General features: G+C 43.4%; 1 protein-coding gene across 8 annotated transcripts in view; it reads left to right on the top strand.

Moving 5' to 3' along the window:
- The window catches only part of SIRAL1 (SIR2 antiphage like 1), a 62,156-nt gene that overhangs the window by 9,038 nt on the left and 34,248 nt on the right, over window positions 1-18,870 (top strand). For 5 of the 8 annotated variants that reach the window (XM_089652122.1, XM_089652117.1, XM_089652115.1 and 2 more), the window contains exon 2: window positions 3,580-3,718. The gene's annotated coding sequence lies outside the window, so the exon portion shown is untranslated. Of the gene's footprint in view, window positions 1-3,579; window positions 3,719-7,042; window positions 7,091-15,526; window positions 15,629-18,870 lie in introns of those variants that run through there. The other 3 variants (XM_089652118.1, XM_089652116.1, XM_089652119.1) reach the window with 2 other exon arrangements.

Raw genomic sequence — 18,870 nt, 5'->3', positions numbered from 1 at the left:
CCCTGATGTATACTGTGGTGTCTAGGAAGTTGTGAGTGGGCAAATATTCAAAATCAGCGGGGGATCAAATACTTATTTCCTTCACTGTATATTTAATCAATATGGTTAAAAACAACTCACAAGAGGTGAATAAAAGGCTCACAAATAACATGAATTGGCTTCTCCAGAGTCAATCTGCTGCAGGCACTGTAGGCATTGTTGTCTGCAGGCCGCTTGGCCGCACTGGTGGTGTCCGGGACTCCAGGGGATCTGAAGCCGTCAGCTGCGATGTCACTGGAAGCAGAGAGGCATAGGCAGGCGCACTGATTGGCACGCGTTCGAAGCATGCGCGCTCCTTCCTCAGGCCAAGAGCAGATGGAGTCTGGAGGAGCCAGTTCATGTTATTTGCGAGCCTTTTATTCGTCTCTTGTGAGCTGTTTTACCATATGATTAAATCTATATTTTTAATACTACACTCGGATAAGCGTTGCTTTGTCTCCATTTGCATCCCTTTCTACAGAGAAGCTTCATCTCTAACAGCTGGCAGCTATACAGCCCTCATGGACTTGTATATAGACGTTGATTTATGAACCATGAACTACATTGTCTTGTTGGAAGATTAAGTTTTATATATCGCCACCAGTGTCCCCTTTGGAATTCCAAAAGTTCTACTTAATTCACTTGCCATATATTTATATTTTTATTTGGTTTACATACATCTTATATATCCACCTGGGACTGTATTCTAGTGCTCCCCATCTCTCCCCTGTCTTCCCCGACATTTGTGTAGCCATGTTGCCTACAGCTTGTCAATGTCTATGGCAGGCTGCGGCTGCACAGGTCTGAACTTGGGCTTTCTGCTCTTATCTGGAGCTTTGGCCACAGCCGGACAACACTTTTGCCTTTGTCCAGATGTTGTTAAACAACCCTGCCATGAATGATAATGTGTTCAAGTTTTCAGAAAAAATGAAGGGGTGAACGAACACCCTACATCATAGAATAATCCATTAATAAAATCTGCATATTTTTATATTATTCTTACCTCTCCCCAATTAAGGAGCCCAAAGGCGGATTGCTATGGTCATCACCGACTCACCAATGATTATGGTGGGGTCCTCAAAACCAAGAACATCGTAATAGGCACTAGAGGGTTAAAGAAATTCCCCGAAAGGAAAGGAACAGCGGTGTAAATAAAACCAACAGCTTTATTATATTTCACAAAAATGGTAATAGACCTACTAGGCCAGAAGATCCTCTATTCACATGAATAAAGTGGATAACTATCACTTTAACATGACCCGGGCCACACATACTATGAGTATAGACATAATACAACTACCTTCCGTCTTGGATGAACATTAATTGTGAGTCAATTATAACCAGAGTCTCGTACAGTGGCATAACCACATTAGGGCAGCAAAGCAGGATCCAAAAAATGTATCAAATCTTTTCTTTTCCAAATTAAATAAAATTCATAAAAGTATATATATCCCCAAGTGTGATTCCAAAAGACTATTGTCCTCTTTTTTTTCTTCCAATTATTTCTTCCAAAAAATTATCTCTCTTATTTTCACTCTTCGTGTAATGTCCAAATATTCATGAACCTCAAAAACCAAAAAAACTCAACATAGTGTATTATCCTTATACAAAAAAGAAATTAGTGCCATTCATTGTGAATTACATCACACACTAAAACTGTGCATGTGAAAGAGAAAAAAAAAAAAAACACTCTATATGTGAACACTGCAATAAACAATCGTGATCCACTCAAGTGGTTAATAATATTATTTCAACCCACTGCACCAAACCAAACAACACTCCAACTCGTGTAGTAGTGAATAATTACCCCAATACTGTTTCAATAAAGCTTATCAAACAACATGAGAGATGGCATCAGACTCCTGGGTCCAGATCAATCCTGGGATTCCTCCTCCACTCTCCTCATAAATAAATTGGCAATTAGAGAAGGCACCATAGAGTATAGAAATTTGTTTGGCAACTTACATTTAAAATTGTAGATATCGGCTTCCCAGAGACACAAATCACATCACATAAGGGAACTACCGCATGTTCCCACTTCCAAGATGGCCGCGGCTACACTTCCAGAAAACGTCACACGGTCCTGACGCGTTTCGTCACTTCCTGGACTTTTTCTTCCAGCAGCTCACAGCCTTATCACCACCCTTCAGCTCCTGCTTGTTCTGGCACATCTAGATCCTAAGGGGAGGCCTCCACTATTAATGAGCAGCACATATGGATTATCAACAGATTAGGCAAAAGGGCTCACTGAATCAGCCCAATATTAGTGTAAGGCCATAGTGGCCAATCACATCCAACATCCTACATCCTCCCCACTCTTTGTAATCACTGTACTTACCTCCGTGGGTGATAAGTTGTCAGTGCCCATGCAGCCAGTGTTGCTGCCCGGTGATTTAACATCTTCACACTTCTTCCCCTTCTTTTCTTTAGGGTTTTCATGACAAATCCCAGCAATTCCAATTGTTCAAAGCGGTCATGTGCCAGCACCGTCCAGTCGGGTTTCTTTTAATTCTATCACAAACAACTAGTTGGTTTGGGGTGGGGTGCAGACTACAGGCCCCTGAGAATAACCATGAGCGCTTATATTAAATACTGCTGTATAATCTAGGAGAATTATTGTGAATCCATTCATTGTGATTGAACTAAAGAAAAACCATCTGCAAGGCAAGAGAGCCACAAGTGTGCAGGAGGAGTTTGAGTGTACAGGCTGCTTGCTATGCTGTACCAGTTTTGGTGCAAACACTGCTCTGTGCTGGGGGGCTCCATATGGGCTGGTTGGTGGCACAAGAAAGAAGTACAGCAGGGGAGTCAAACCAGCGGCCCTCCAGCTGCTGCGAAACTACAAGTCCCATCATGCCTCTGCCTTTGGGAGTCATGCTTGTAACTATCAATCTTGCAATGTCTTATGGGACTTGTAGTTTGGCAACTGCTGCAGGGCCGCCAGTTTGACACCTGTGAAGTACAGGGTTTAAATCTGTCTCTGGGGCAAATCTTTGTCAAGTGTTCAGATAAGAAGTCTCTGCCAGTCTGAGCTCTGCTGTACAGAGATTACAAGAGGCTGATACCAGGTCTGGATACTGCTTGCATTTCATTAAATACATTAGGGCAGTGTTTCTCAACTCCAGTCCTCATGGACCCCCAACAGGTCATGTTTTCAGGATTTCCCTCAGATGAAACAGCTGTGATAATTACTAAGGCAGTGAAACTGATCAAATCACCTGTGCAAAATAATGGAAATCCTGAAAACATGACCTGTTGGGGGTCCATGAGGACTGGAGTTGAGAAACACTGCATTAGGGGCACGTGTTACCCCAGCGCATGGCAATACACCTGTTCTGTGTGCAGTGTGTTGTGGTTCCATTCATAGTGAATGGCATCCAAACACATTGTACAGTAAAGCTCAATACACAATGTATCCCGGTGCACCACAATGCATATACTGTGCATTGTAGTGCACTACGTTGTAAAGAAAGGGATCTGCATGAATTTGTCTTTTTACCCGCCTGGAGTTCAGATTAAACAAAAGATAATTAGTTAATGTAAGTATTTATTTTATTTCAGACTCGGGGTCTGGAGCCCCTCTGTCCTCAGCGTTGATCTTGTTATTGTCACCAGCAAAAACAGGACTGGATTCTATGAATATCTTGTGACGTGGGAGTGGAGTGCACTCGGTAGAAGTGGAAATCGGCCTAAAGGAAAGGTAACGACCTGCTGGAGCACCTATTACACAACTAACATATATTCCATGCTGGAGTTTGGTCAGGAAGCCACACCTGCATGTGAAGGTCTTGTAGTGTGGTCACCAGACTGTGTGGGAACTATAAAGGTTTTTTTTTTCTTTTTTTTTAAATTTCTTTAGGGAATGAGGAGTGCCGGATTCCTGTGTCCACTCACACCTATGCAAGTGTGAATGTGTGTTTTTTGCATGTTTAGGTTGATTGCATTAAGGGCAGCCCATTAACTTCAGTAGACCTGCACAAACAAAGTGCAGACACCATTTCTGTTCATCCTAGGACATCAATGAGTGTTTCCTAGGAAAAATTACTGTAGTATAAGCGTTGAAATGCAACTCCATGTAGAAGGATCCACAGAAATATTTCATTTGAAATCCCCAAAGAAATGCCAGTGTGTTTGGCTTTGTGTCCTGCTTCATGTTGGCTACCAAATTGATCCTCTTCAGCCCTGAGGATGGGGACTCCCACAATCCTCCAAATGCATAGTTTTTCCTTGACAGATTTAAATAAAATCTTACCCTGGACTCATACGTGGAGTGATGCTTGAATTCCTTATCCTACAGTTGTGTTTTTTGGGGGTTTTTTAACTTCATTTAAGTGTTATTTTTTTAACATGGGTCTGCTAATATTCATGCGGCCTGAAATATTCAATATCATATGGACATGTTTGAGTTTTTTGTGCTGTGATTGAAGTTGTCATGATGTGAATTTGTAGTCTGCATCTAATGCTGGTTAAAGTACCGGTATATCTAAAGCCAAATCTGCCTGTGTCCCCATTCGAGAGCACTTTGCTAACTTCCTGTCTATTTGACATGTGTCCAGTAGAACAGGAAGTGAGCGGAAATCTCACCAATTTTCAAAAAAAACATGTTTTCTAACCCAGAGGCAAAGGGTGAAACATTTCTGTTTGTGATCCCATGAGGGAGATTTGCCATCACTGCTTGTCAAGGTAATGTGGAGGGGCAAACAGGACAAGAAGGGAAGATAAAGCTCCTTTTGTGAGATGCAGTAAATATTAAAACTGGATTTGCACTGTTGTGAAAATGTACATTTTGCATTTTTGTGTCTTTCTGTGTTCATTTTTAATGGCCCCCCAAGGTTCCTTGCCAACAGACATGTGTTGCATTGCACCACAACACAGAGGAATGCACTGTCATGCCTTGTGGTACACTGCCTTACCAAAAAGACTTTTTGGGTGTGTTAGGCAGCCTATTCAAATAAATGGATTTCCCGAAAAAAATATGAACCCAGCTTTAATCTGGGGTGCCAGTATGCAGAGTGGCAAAAAGTGATCTCACATAAAAAAAATGTACATCTGAATTGTGTTTTTAAAGGGCCTCACCAGTAATTAGCGGTTCAAATTCTGTAGCAGAAACACGACTGACCGAACATTGCCCACGTGTAGGAAATGACCTCGTCAAAGCCGACCTTCACTCTAAAATGACATTACTGCTCATCCCTGCACCCCCACCCATACTCTTAACAATTGTTTTCTTTTTCTGGGGGAAGTAGGTATCTTTTTGTGACGGGAACCTGCTCCCACTTGGAAATACTCGCCTAGGCGGGAATTACATTAGCTGCTGACTTTTCTGTACCAGTACTGCTAATTTTATGTGATCTCAAGTTTGTGTGTTCTTTTTTTATTTTTTTATTTTCTGTATTTTAACCTCTTGGTAGACAGTGATATTCAGCCACAGTTATGTTTATGTTCTGGTTGGGGGTAGGGGTTGACATACTGATTTACTGGCAATGATTGTGTGTTTTTTGTTGTGTGTTTTTTTTTTTTTTTTTTTCTTTTTGTTTTGTTTAATTGTGCTCAGTGACATTGACACCTGGGAGGGCCTATAACACTTCCTAGCACACACACACAAACACTCCCTCCCCAATAGGGACTCAACAATAAGAACCTGATGGAGGTTATACCTATTCACCACTCTCCAGCCACACTTGGGTGGAGGTGGGCTTTAATAGCCCTCCCAGTGTTTTATTATTATTCATGGTCAACTGACAATCCCCACTTCCCCAATCATCATAACTGTACACTATAGATTTATTGTCACCTTCCACCAAGAGATCAAAAAACAGAAATAATCTTGGCAAGCATGAGAAGTTGATATGAAACTAAGAGTGCAGTGATACAGCCTGTGCACCTAATATTGGCTTCCTGTCTACCGTCATTCTAGCAGGCACATCAATCGGGAAACCTCTGTCATTGCCAATAGTAAGTACCTTACCCAAGCAGCCACCATTCAATACCAGCAATGGCAAATCTGAAAAAATGCAAGTACACCAAGAAATGTAACATTAACTACATGGGTGGTTATCTGACTTAACCCCTTGTTGAGCAATGTGATCACTTCCTACATGTGATCAACTGGTGGTCTGTCGTACTTTCTGCTGCAGAATTCTATCTGCTATCTAGGACATTCCTGATCATTTCTCTTCCTGACTGCATGTGTCTTAGTGAGCCTTCAATCCTCACAAAAGATTTGTATAGATCAGAATTCTCCCAGCCAGTTTTGGAGCAAAGTCTCATTGTGTATGATTCAGCAAAAGATTACATGTTTATGACATAAAAAAGCCAATGATGGCTTCAACATTTCCTGGGAAAATGTAACTCTGGAAGGCTAAACTGACAAGTAGCATGAGATGAAAGTGGACCTCCAGTTCCTCCACACCTCACAAGAAGGGCCCATTAACACCTACTGACATATATTGCTTGATGCACCCACCTGCAGTATGGTACCTGTGTCTTTGTTTATGGGTCTTTGATATGTGTCCACACAACAGAATAAACTGCCATAGCCATTTTCTCCCCTAACACACTACAACGCAATGCACATGTTCTGTTGTATGGGTTGTTCTGCATGGTTTAATGTTTGGATGCAAGTTGGCGGGCCGATTGGAAATGGATGACAGCTGCCCCAAAATAAAGGTGATTAAGGTTGCTTTCACACTGATCCATTTTTCTTCTGCTTTTGCGAGTGAAAAAAGTGGAAGAAAAAAATCGTGTGACCATGTATTCATATGGAATTCTTCACACAGATCAGTTGTGGGTCTATTGCGTTTTTCAAAGTCTTGCTTGCTGCATTTTTGGTGCAGTTTTGATGCAGTAAAAGAAAAACGCACATCCCCATTGAAATCAACAGAAAACGCTGAAAAAACGCACCTGCATTGCGTTTTTGGTGCTGTTTTTGAGACGCATGTCATATTTTTTAAAAATACGGTAAAAATGAGGCAAATGAGCAGTGTGAAAGTAGCCTAAGTGTTTTTTTTTTTTTTTTTCTCAGCGGCTCCACTCCCTGTCCTAATAAAGACTCAACCGTGGCAGCTGAGCTGTAAGTCACTGCTGGGAGAGGGTAGCAGGGTAGGCTGAGCTGCTGCGTCACTGCTGGGAGAGGGTAGCCTGAGCTGTAAGTCACTGCTGGGAGAGGGTAGCAGGGTAACCTGAGCTGTAAGTCACTGCTGGGAGAGGGTAGCAGGGTAACCTGGCTGTAAGTCACTGCTGGGAGAGGGTAGCCTGAGCTGTAAGTCACTGCTGGGAGAGGGTAGCAGGGTAACCTGAGCTGTAAGTCACTGCTGGGAGAGGGTAGCAGGGTAACCTGAGCTGTAAGTCACTGCTGGGAGAGGGTAGCAGGGTAACCTGAGCTGTAAGTCACTGCTGGGAGAGGGTAGCAGGGTAAGCTGAGCTGTAAGTCACTGCTGGGAGAGGGTAGCAGGGTAACCTGAGCTGTAAGTCACTGCTGGGAGAGGGTAGCAGGGTAACCTGAGCTGTAAGTCACTGCTGGGAGAGGGTAGCAGGGTAAGCTGAGCTGTAAGTCACTGCTGGGACAGGGTAGCAGGGTAACCTGAGCTGTAAGTCACTGCTGGGACAGGGTAGCAGGGTAACCTGAGCTGTAAGTCACTGCTGGGACAGGGTAGCAGGGTAACCTGAGCTGTAAGTCACTGCTGGGAGAGGGTAGCAGGGTAACCTGAGCTGCTGCGTCACTGCTGGGAGAGGGTAGCAGGGTAACCTGAGCTGCTGCGTCACTGCTGGGAGAGGGTAGCAGGGTAACCTGAGCTGTAAGTCACTGCTGGGAGAGGGTAGCAGGGTAACCTGAGCTGTAAGTCACTGCTGGGACAGGGTAGCAGGGTAAGCTGAGCTGTAAGTCACTGCTGGGACAGGGTAGCAGGGTAACCTGAGCTGTAAGTCACTGCTGGGACAGGGTAGCAGGGTAACCTGAGCTGTAAGTCACTGCTGGGAGTGGGTAGCAGGGTAAGCTGAGCTGTAAGTCACTGCTGGGAGAGGGTAGCAGGGTAACCTGAGCTGCTGCGTCACTGTGGAGGGCAGAGCGGGCTGAGCATTCTTAATCACTGAGCAGCTAAATCAGTGCTGGGAGGGTGAGCTGAGCTGCTTAGACAATGCATGGAGGGGTAGCAGACAGAGCTGAGCTGTTTAGTCACTGCTGGCAGGAGGTAGCAGGCAAAGCTGAGCTCAGTGTCACTCGTGGGGGGTAGTAGGGAGAGCTGAGACTTTCACAATGTCAGTGCTTTGACCTGTGAGGATGGAGTGCTCCACTAAGCTCAGTTGCTCATTAACAATGTGTAGATACATCTTTGAGGTGACTAGGTTATTTTACCAACTTGACTCTAGTAGGCCTCTGCCTGCTTCAAGTTTGTTCTTGGGGTTTCTGGTATTTTTTTGTTAAGATCTCATTTTGAGCATTTAAACATTTTATATGGTGCTATTTATGTTCTTTTGTTTATAGTTTTATATTTTCATTGATAGATTTCAGAGGTTTGGAACTTGAAGGTGTTTTGGCAAAAAAAATAATTCCTCTTGCAAAGTTTACCATAGAACAGAGGTATACCGCTCAGGCAAACAATCCAGATCAATCCACGACGGGTGCAGGCTCTGGCTCTCCACTACACACAGTGCAACAGGAAGAAGGGTCAGCCGCACACCGGAGGATTGATGTATATAGTGTGTATTTATTGATACATAGGACACACACAACACCAGGACATGAATACAGGACCTGTTAACGCGTTTCACACAATCTCGCGCTTAATCATCACAAAGAAAAAGTTTACCATACACACTGACTTTATTTTGTACCTTCTTCTTGAGCCTCTAACACGGTCCTTATGCCACCAGTTAAGGATGTTTTCATGTTTGTGCCTTGCTGACAGCACTCTTCAATTTGGAATTGTAGCAATTGATGGCTTTCAGTAGTTTGCTCATTCTGCTGATTGCTATGGGTTTCTGCACTCCATCACTTTCTTGTTTTGGCATAATACTCAACATAAGGCACCAGCACTGAATAAGGTGCTTTATCTGCTGTCCTCCTGTATACATCACCAACTTTAATGTGGAACTAAAGCTGAAAAAAATATGAACAGGCAGTCTCTTTATAGCAGAGGAGATATACAGTGTTTCTTCTGCTATGAAATACACTTACCTGCCGGTTTGCAATACCCTATAGGATGTACACTGAGCTGCGCAAGCACAGCTCACTTTCCATTCCAGTACACTGTCTGTGTGCCAGGATGACTGCACTTTTGGGCATGAACAGGAGTGATAGCAACCCACTCCAGCCAATCAAGACGGCTGAAGACTGGCACCAGGAAGAAGCAAGGTAAAAGATCCCAGTGAGGGACCTCACTGGTGTTGGCTGTTGGAACTAAGATAGGTATTTTTGCATTTGGTTCCACTTTAAAGTGGAAGTAAATCCTAACTGTATGTTATTTAGGTTGCTAAATCACTGTATTTAAAATAGAAACATACAGAAAGTGCAGCGCTTATGAAGAACACAAAATTATTCCTTCAGTCTATTATGAATGCTGCTGCTAGACTCATACACCTTACCAGCCGATCAGCGACTGCTGCCCCTCTCTGCCAATCCCTCCACTGGCTTCCACTAACCCAACGTATAAAATTCAAAATATTAACCACAGCTTACAAAGCCATCCACAACACTGCCCCTAGCTACATCACCGACCTCATCCACAGATACTGCCCAAATCGCCCACTCCGCTCCTCCCATGATATCCTCCTCTCTAGCTCCCTCATCACCTCCTCCCACGCTCACCTCCAGGACTTCTCCAGAGCCTCTCCCATCCTCTGGAACTCCCTACGACAGCATGTCCGGTCAGCCCCCACCCTGTCTGCCTTTAGGCAGTCTTTGAAAACTCACTTCTTCAGGGAAGCGTACCCCACCTCCACCTTAGAACTGTTCTTGAATCACCTCGGCCAGATCATCCCCCGCAGCTATCACATTTTGTATCACCTCCCCTTCCTTTAGATTGTAAGCTCCACGAGCCGGGCCCTCCTATTCCTTCTGTACTGAAATGTATTGTAATTGTACTGTCTCCCTTATATTGTAAAGCGCTGCGCAAACTGTTGGCGCTATATAAATCCTGTATAATAATAATGCCTATGTAAACTTATATAGGAAGTAATTATACAAAAATATATATGATTAACTTAAATCTATATAAATAAAGTCCAAAAAGTGCAGTGTCCAATGGTGTTGTAGTGATCAATCATATTTAAAATAGTTTGTGATGCTGAAATGGTGCTATACAATAATACAACAACTCCTCTGAATGACGTCCAAACATAAACAAGTCTCCCATCGAGGGGAAAAAAGGGAAACACAGTTGCAACTTTTCTTCCTCTCTCCAGTCCATTGCTGGGAATACTCCACTTGTTACATACAATGGGGTTGATTAGCTAAAACTGGAGAGTGCAGAATCTGGTGCAGCTGTTCATGGTAGACAATCTGCTGCTAACTCCATTAAAGTGACACTAAAGCTTCATTTTTGTTACTTTTTTTTTTAATAACAAACATGTCTATACTTACCTGCGCTGTGCAGTGATTTTGCATTGAGCAGCCCCGATCCTCTTCTTTTCACATCACCTCTGGTTCTCCTGGCTCCCACCCCTCAAGCAGGGAAAGTCGCTCGCCCTGGGGGCACCACTGCCTGCAGCTCCAGAGCCGCTGCTCTGTGTCCATAAGACACATAGAGCCGTGACTGAACCCCCCCCCCCCACCCCTCACTGGCTGTAATTGACAGCAGCGGGAGCCAATGGGCTCCTGTTGCTGTCTCAGCCAATGTGGAGGAAGAGTCCCCAGACAGAAGAGGCTGTTGATTGGAGGGAGCATAGGTAAGGATTGGGGAGGGGCTGGGGGGACCAATGCACACAGAAGGTTTTTTACTTTCATACATAAAATACATTTATTTATTTCAGGTACTTGTATAGCGTTGTCAATTTACACAGCGCTTTACATATATATTGTACATTCACATCAGTCCCTAACCCTCAAGGGGCATACAATCTAAGGTCCCTAACTCACATACATACACATACTAGGGCCAATTTAGACAGGATCCAATTTACCTACCAGCATGTCTTTGGAGTGTGGGAGGAAACCGGAGTACCCGGAGGAAGCCCATGCAGGCACAGGGAGAACATGCAAACTCCAGGCAGGTGGTGCCGTGGTTGGGAATCAAACCAACGACCCCTAGTACTGCCAGGTGGAAGTGCTAACCATTTAGCCACTTTGCTGCCCTAACATGAAGGTAAAAAAACCATAAGCCTTTAGAACTAGGGGTGTACCGAAACTTCGGTGGCTGAAACGTTTCGGTCAAAAACACCCCTATCGGCTGTTAGCCGATATGGAAATAAGCACCAATACAGGTGCTGAAATAAAACCCCGCCCACAGCCGACCCTCGCCCCTGTCGCCACCACCTGCCGCTCGGTAGTTCTCAGCCTTAGCTCAGAAACCACGCAACGATCCTGGTACAGGGCATAGAAATAAGTGGAGGAAAGATGGCCTCCACTCATCTGTATGCCCTTGGAGGACCGGAGCGATGTCCCTTCCGGTTCCGGCGCCTTGTCAACAAGGCCATTTTTTAAATGTTTTGTTTTTTTTTTTTTCAAAGCACTTGATCAATGCTTTTTTTGATCTAATGCTTTACATTGTAGAGGAGAGATGTGGGGTTTTATTGACCCCATATCTCTCCATAAAGACCTGTCACTAACTAGTTCTATCACAGGGACTGCATTCATTCCTTGTGATAGGAATAAAAGTGATTAAATTTTTTTTTAATAGGGACAGTGTAAAAAAAAAAAAATTCAAAATTTAAATAAACAAAAAAAGTTTAAAGTCCACCTGAGCTCGCACGTAGTGGTGAACGCATACGTAGGCCATGCCCACATATGTAAACGGTGTTCGAACCACACATGTGAGGTATCGCCACGAACGTCAGAGCAAGAGCAATAATTCTCGCACTAGACCTCCTCTGTAACTTTACACTGCTAGCCTGTAGACATTTTTTAAAACGTCACGCATGGAGATTTTTGAGTACCGTAGTTTGAAGCCATTCCATGACCGTGCGCAATTTTAAAGCAGGACCTGCTGGGTATCTATTTACTCTCTGTAACATCATCTTTCATATTTTACAAAAAAATAGGAGTATATATTGTGGTGTTTTTTTTAATCATAAAAGTGTATTTTTTTCATATATATATATATTTATATATATATATATATATATATTATTATTATTATTATACAGGATTTATATAGCGCCAACAGTTTGCGCAGAGCTTTACAATATAAGGGAGACAGTACAATTACAATACATTTCAGTACAAAAGGAATGTAAGGGGCCCGGCTCCTGGAGTTTACAATCTAAAGGAAGGGCAAGGTGACACAAAAGGTGATAGCTGCGGGGGATGATCTGGTGGAGGTGATTCAAGTACAGTGTCTGTGTATGTATGTATATGTGTGTGTATGTATGTATATGTGTGTATGTGTATATATGTGTGTGTGTGTGTGTGTGTGTGTGTGTGTGTGTGTGTGTGTGTGTGTGTATATATATATATATATATATTCGGTTTTCGGCCAAGTGCATCCTGAATCTTCGGTTTTGGCACCAGAATTTTCATTTTGGTGCACCACTATTTAGAACACTTTAAGCTTTGACCAAGAACCTGGAAGCTGATTGGTTTCTATGCGGAACGGCACCAGGTTTTGCACTGTCTAGCTTTAGTAAATCAATCCCCACACATCCTTCGTCCTCTAGAAATAAACTAACTCACCAGAAATTATGACCTCTTATGTATAGTAAGGTCACAAAACGCTTGTCCTCCTCTCACCCTTTTATGTATGTATTTGTATATCGTTTCCAGTGAACAATGTCATCCAGACCAAGAAAAGCAAAAGTAACTCCCAAAAGTTTAATAAGGTTTGGGATTATGTATTAAACTAACAATTGCACTCGCATTTTAATGATAAGAGCAGATCTATCAGAACGCCATACTCCACCACATCACTCCTAGATTGGCGCCATTGCTCCTCTGTTCTCTCCTGCCATGCATGTGTGTACACTAAGGACTTTTAGTGCGACTTTATGTAGTGCATCTTGGATGTAGTCTGTTTATTTTGTGGGGCCAAAATCATGCTGGAACCACACCAAAGTAGTATAGGAGCCTTAAAATGGCACTGTACTGAGTTGCATTGATGTGAATGGGCACCATTGAAAACAATGTGACTTCTGTTGTGATTCTGTGTGACTCAAGTCGCATCTGAAATTGCACTAGTGTAAATGGAACCTTGCCAATCATGGTGACAGACAGCTGCTGCAGATCTCTCTCCTGCTTCTAGTACCAGGGAATACAGCGCTCTGACACTGGTCTGAGTGGATTTACAGACAGCGCGGATAGATTTCACCTTTTTTCGCCCTTTGTTACATCTCATTGCTGCTGAGTTGCTTAAACCCCAAAAAGCCATCACCACCATGCTGCAACCCCATGCAATGTATGGAGTTGCAGGGCGGTTGTGGCACAGCCTCATTCACGTAGTACACTTGGTGCTACCTGCTGAACATGCCAAGAGTAGATCTTTTTTGCTACACTGCTTAGCATCATGTGTACACCCTGTACAGCTGCCTTCACAGCTTGGGGGGGGGGGGGCTGCATTTATATGTAAAGCACATCGCTGCAAGCTTGTTGCCCAAAAGAAACTTCTGCTACTTTGTGGGCAAAAAGCTTTTCGCAATACAGATTGCTATACGACAATCGCAGCAAATCTGCACTGTGTTTTAGGTGCATTAAAAATGGCACACAACCGCATGGTGCATTTTGCCAGCATTGCAGTGTGATATGCAATCAGGGGCAGAGTCGCAGCAATTCTGCCCGTGATCCCAAATCACTAGATTTGAGTGGGTCCTTAATGTGGTAGTAAATGCAGACAAAGAAATAAAGAATCTGGGCCCCTACAGGTAAATGTCATAATGTGCTTATAGGAATCGCATACTACCGATAACAGCTTTCATCTTCATCTGGTCTTCTGGATTTGTGGGCTCCGGCTGTTTGAATGGCCGAGGTGTGATGACATCACATTCGTGCATGCACATGGAAGCCACAGGCACAGAACTCTGAAGGGACAGCAGACTGCGCTGGCTGCAGAGACAGTGAATATCTCGGAAATGCTGCATGTTTAGGAGCGATTCCTTGTGCCTACAGGTCAGCTTTATTAGAAGCGCCCCTCTAGGTACAAGTGTCCCATTGGTGTTTACTACTGCTTCAAAGTGTAAGCTCATCCTTTTCTGAAAAAATGAAAAGGTGCATTTACACTGTACCCCCCCCTCAGTCTCTGTTGTACTTGCCTTCATGGGTGACGAGCTGCAAGTGTCCATGCAGTCTGAGGATTTGAAATGCCCGCTCTTCTTCTTCTGTCTGCAGTGCTTCTGGGACAGATCAGAGTGATTCTGATTTTACAGCGCTGGCCCAGAGCATCCTGAAAGCGCTGCAGAGAGAAAAGCAGGGATTTCAAATCCTCAGACTGCTGCACCAGCTGCATTGGCTCATCACCCATGGAAGCAGGTAAAGTGGGGACCGGGGGAATGGGGAGGGTGTATGGTGTTCAGTTCACTTTTTTCACTTTTTCTTTTTTCTGAAAAGGTAAACTAACCCCTTAAAGGAAACTCCCTTAACAAGGGTATTACAAGCCTCTATATAAATTCTCATGGGATTGTGCCCCTGATGGTCCCAGCCTTTTCTTCCCTGTGTGGCCTTTTCTTCCCTCCTTTGACAATACATGTTTTTGTTGATCTATCTTCTTATTTCTCTGGGGTGATGTTGGCTATGGTGGCGGCTGGTTACTATGGTATATACTGTCTATTAGCAACTTTATCCACCCTCCCTGACTGAAAATATTTCCCAAGGAGCACACTGCTGGGATGTGACTAGCACGCTTCCTGCATAGGATTCTGTGTGTCTTGCCTTATCCAAGGCCTGCAAATGCCTCTGCTGGAGGATAGAAATACATGGCTGAAAAGCATAGGAGGAGCAAAATCAGTGGATGTAGGAAACTAAATCTGGAGGGCTTGTACCAGCTGAGGCATTGCTATAGCTTGTAGGTGGACATGTTTTACATGACTATTGCAGCCACTTTACAGCCGAACAATTCCACTGTCTGCACTGTGGGAGGACGGAGTGCTCCAAAAGTGACTCTTGCTGTGATCATCCTATTGATAGCTATTGAAGATGCCTTGGCTGCTTCTACTGTTGGAACATAAAAAGTAATTCTTCATCCGCCGGCGGCTCACAAGTGACACCTCTGCCTTGAGCTGCACAATCCATCACTATCAGATAACCATCATGTAGGACCGGTGATGGCAGGTGAGAGTCATGCCGGGCAGATCATACTAGACTGCTCACAGCTGGTAGAACACGTGGAGCTGCATTATACAGTCAGCAGTTACATCACTTTCCTGGACGGACCTGAGCAGGAGGAGGCGGCCCTTCTCCCTGTACATATAACCCCGAGCAAACCGACAGCAAGACACCCGGACCGGCCACCTGAGCATTCTCTGTGCTGCTGTATGTACAATACCTTTTATATGTTACATGTAACATCTTTGTATGTGTTGTTCCTTCACTCCCACTAATCCGTTATATCTTCACCTCCTATTATGTTGTTATATCTTCACCTCCTATTATGTTGTTATATCTTCACCTCCTATTATGTTGTTATATCTTCACCTCCTATTATGTTGTTATATCTTCACCTCCTATTATGTTGTCATACCTTTTACCTCCTCTTATACATTCACACATTTACCCCCTCTTATTACACCTTTACCTCTTGTGTTCTACCTTTACTTCCACTTCTACATTACATCATTGCCCCTCTTCTTTATTATACCTGTACTTCTTCATATGTGGTATACTTTTAGGCCTACTTTACACTTTCCATCTTTAGGCTAGATTCACACCTATGCAGGTTGCGTTTGACTTGTTTCTGCACTGCGTTTTGCCTTTTTCACCTGCGTTTTTGCGTTTTTTTTTTTTAATTGTTTTCATTTTTCTTGTTGATAGGCAGATTTAAAATGCAACAAAAACGCACTACATGCTTTTCTGCAGCATTTCCATTGAAGTCTATAGAACTGAAAAATGCAACTTTTGCATTCAAAAAAGTTTCAAAAAACACCAGATCAAAACGCGGAGATGTGGACTGTACTGCGTTTCTGCAAAACGCTGCAGATACCGCTTAGGTGTGAACCTAGGGTGAATGTTACAAAGCAGCCTGATGGGCTGTACACATGCCATGGCATGCTTTGCATTGTGGCCACAGCAAAAATTATATCCCCTATCACATTCAGCGTTCATTACTACTGCTGAACGCGTCCCATACAAGTGAGCAGGGTCATGTCGCTACCAGTTGTGTGCGGGCTTTCGTAGTTATGCCTTTTATTTCTTTTATGCCTAACACGGCTACCCACTTTTATGTATAATACCCTTATCCCCTCCTATACCTTACACATTAAACCCCTCTTATTTATTATACCTTTTTTGTTTCCTTGTATCCGTTTTATCTCTGCTTTCACTTATACATTACATCTTTACCACCTCTTATGTATTATGCCTTTTACCTTCACTTATTTATGCAGAACTCATTTACCACCTCTTATGTATTATACTTTTACCTCCTCTCACATGCAATGGGGTAGATTTACTAAATCTGTAGAGTGCAAAATCAGGTGAAACTGTGCATGGTAGCCAGTCAACATCTACCTTCAGCTTGTTCAATTAAGGCTGGCCATACATTTATACAATTGAAAGTGTTTAGATTTGACCTCCTATTATATGGTTTTGGTAAATCTAAAGGAACATTGTATAATGTATGGCCAGCCTAAGCTTTGACAAAAAAAAACACCTGGAAGCTGAATGGTTTCTATGCAGAGCTGCACCAGATTTTGCACTCTTCAGATTTACTAAATCAACCCCCTTGGCTGTATTACGAATAGCTTCTCACAATCGTGTCCTGTCAGCTGTTGTGTGTCCTGGCAGCCTGTACTGCTGGGTCATTGCATGTGACCATGTATTCCTATGAAACTCTTCACACTGATCCATTGTGGGTCCAGTGTGTTTTTCAAAGTCCTGCTTGCTGCATGTTTGGCGCAGTCAAAAACTGCACCAAAAACGCATCTCCCTATTGACATCAATCAAAAACACACCTGCATTTTGTTTTTGATTGATTTCAATGGGGAGGTGCATTTTTGGTGTTTTTTTTTTCTTTCTACCGAACCAAACATGCAGCAAGGAGGACTTTTGAAAAATGCAGCTTTTGAGTCACATGTCCTTTGTTAAAAAAAACAGGTATGAACGTAGCCTTAAGCTGGCCATACATGGGTCAAACTCCTGAAAGGAATTTTCTTTCGAAAATCTATTCTAAGCATTTTTGCACCATTAGTGGGCCACAGCAAAGGCTGATTTTCGAGCGACCATCAAATTTGAGTGATCAATGCATGTTGTAAATTTTTGGAAAAATTAACGAATTTCTGATCAATGATGGGAGAATCATGTGAGAAATGTAATCGAAAAAGAAATGAGCATGAGCTGACCTGGAAAGAAAAGATTCTTGGCCACGAAAATTCTTTTTCAACATGACGTGAAATTAAAGGCTTGGTTGATGGAATTTTGAAATCAATAGTGGCACCATCAGATTATAAAATGCGCAAAATGTTTTTAAAAAATTTGTTCGGAATTCGACCCATCCATTAGTCATTGGGTCAGGCGGCGTTCCTTGGCACCACCAGGAATGATGTACATGGATGGTTTTACCTGATGTTTAATGCATTTTTCTTACTTGAGTCTGAGCTGCATTCACATATACTTGCATAAAGAAATAAAACTAAGCACAGATTTGTACAGGTTTTTCGGGGTTGAACGAGGTATGTAGGGAACATAACTCTTCCTCACTGCCTGTTGAATTCCCTCTAAAGAATGATCCAGCGTGGATCGCTCTTCACTATTAAGAGGGTAACACGACTGTAAATGAGCCCATCGAGTTTTACAAGCTGTTGGACGGTTTAGTTTGTGTCTTCTGCTCACACGATTCTCATGCACGGGGGCTAACCTCCCAGTGTACATAGGACCTTCTCCAATTAGCAGCAGATTGTGTTTTGTAGATCTCTCTCTCCTCTCCCCCAGCTGTTGTAATTGCTGATTAAACCACCTGTGCAGAAAACATGACCTGCTGGGCTACTTGAGGACTGGAGGTAAGAACAGTCTTTGGCTGTATCCTTTTCATTTTCTGGCTAAGGCTGGGCTCACATATGTGCGGGGCCGGTTTGCAGTGCGATTTGTAAAACAGTCCGGTGTGATTTAATTTAACAATTTGTATTGGAATCGCATCTGCACCGCTAAAGTGTGTGACATTGGAAATCGTGCATGAACTGGGCTGAAAATCATACCGGACTTTTTAGCATCCAAGGTGAAAAGACCAAAGTTATCACCCCCATCTTTACATAAACTACTTTATCAGCCTAGGTTGCATGTCCTGCCCTTTTTAAGCACCCCGTTCCTGCTGAAGCACCCAAGGTGGCCTCCTATGCCTTCTCCTCAGCCCGGCCCTGGTTAAAACCCCATTTTCTGCTATCCCTCGACTATTGATCTGTGGATAAAGATCTCAGAACTGCGAACTGCTGCAGGCAGTATCAACTCCAATATGGCCACTCCAGCAGGTACAAGATCTTCAATCCCTGACCTGGTCATTCCTAGCTCCGCTCAGCCATTTATTTCTTGGGAAGGGTTTGTACATGCCGGGTGAGTGGAATCAG

This window comes from Staurois parvus, unplaced genomic scaffold (genome assembly GCF_062004578.1).
Source record: "Staurois parvus isolate SC_StPar_1 unplaced genomic scaffold, SC_StPar_1.0 ptg000671l, whole genome shotgun sequence".
Lineage (NCBI taxonomy): Eukaryota > Metazoa > Chordata > Amphibia > Anura > Ranidae > Staurois > Staurois parvus.
The sequence above is the reverse complement of the archived record's forward strand: the minus strand, read 5'-3'. Positions and strand labels throughout refer to the sequence as shown.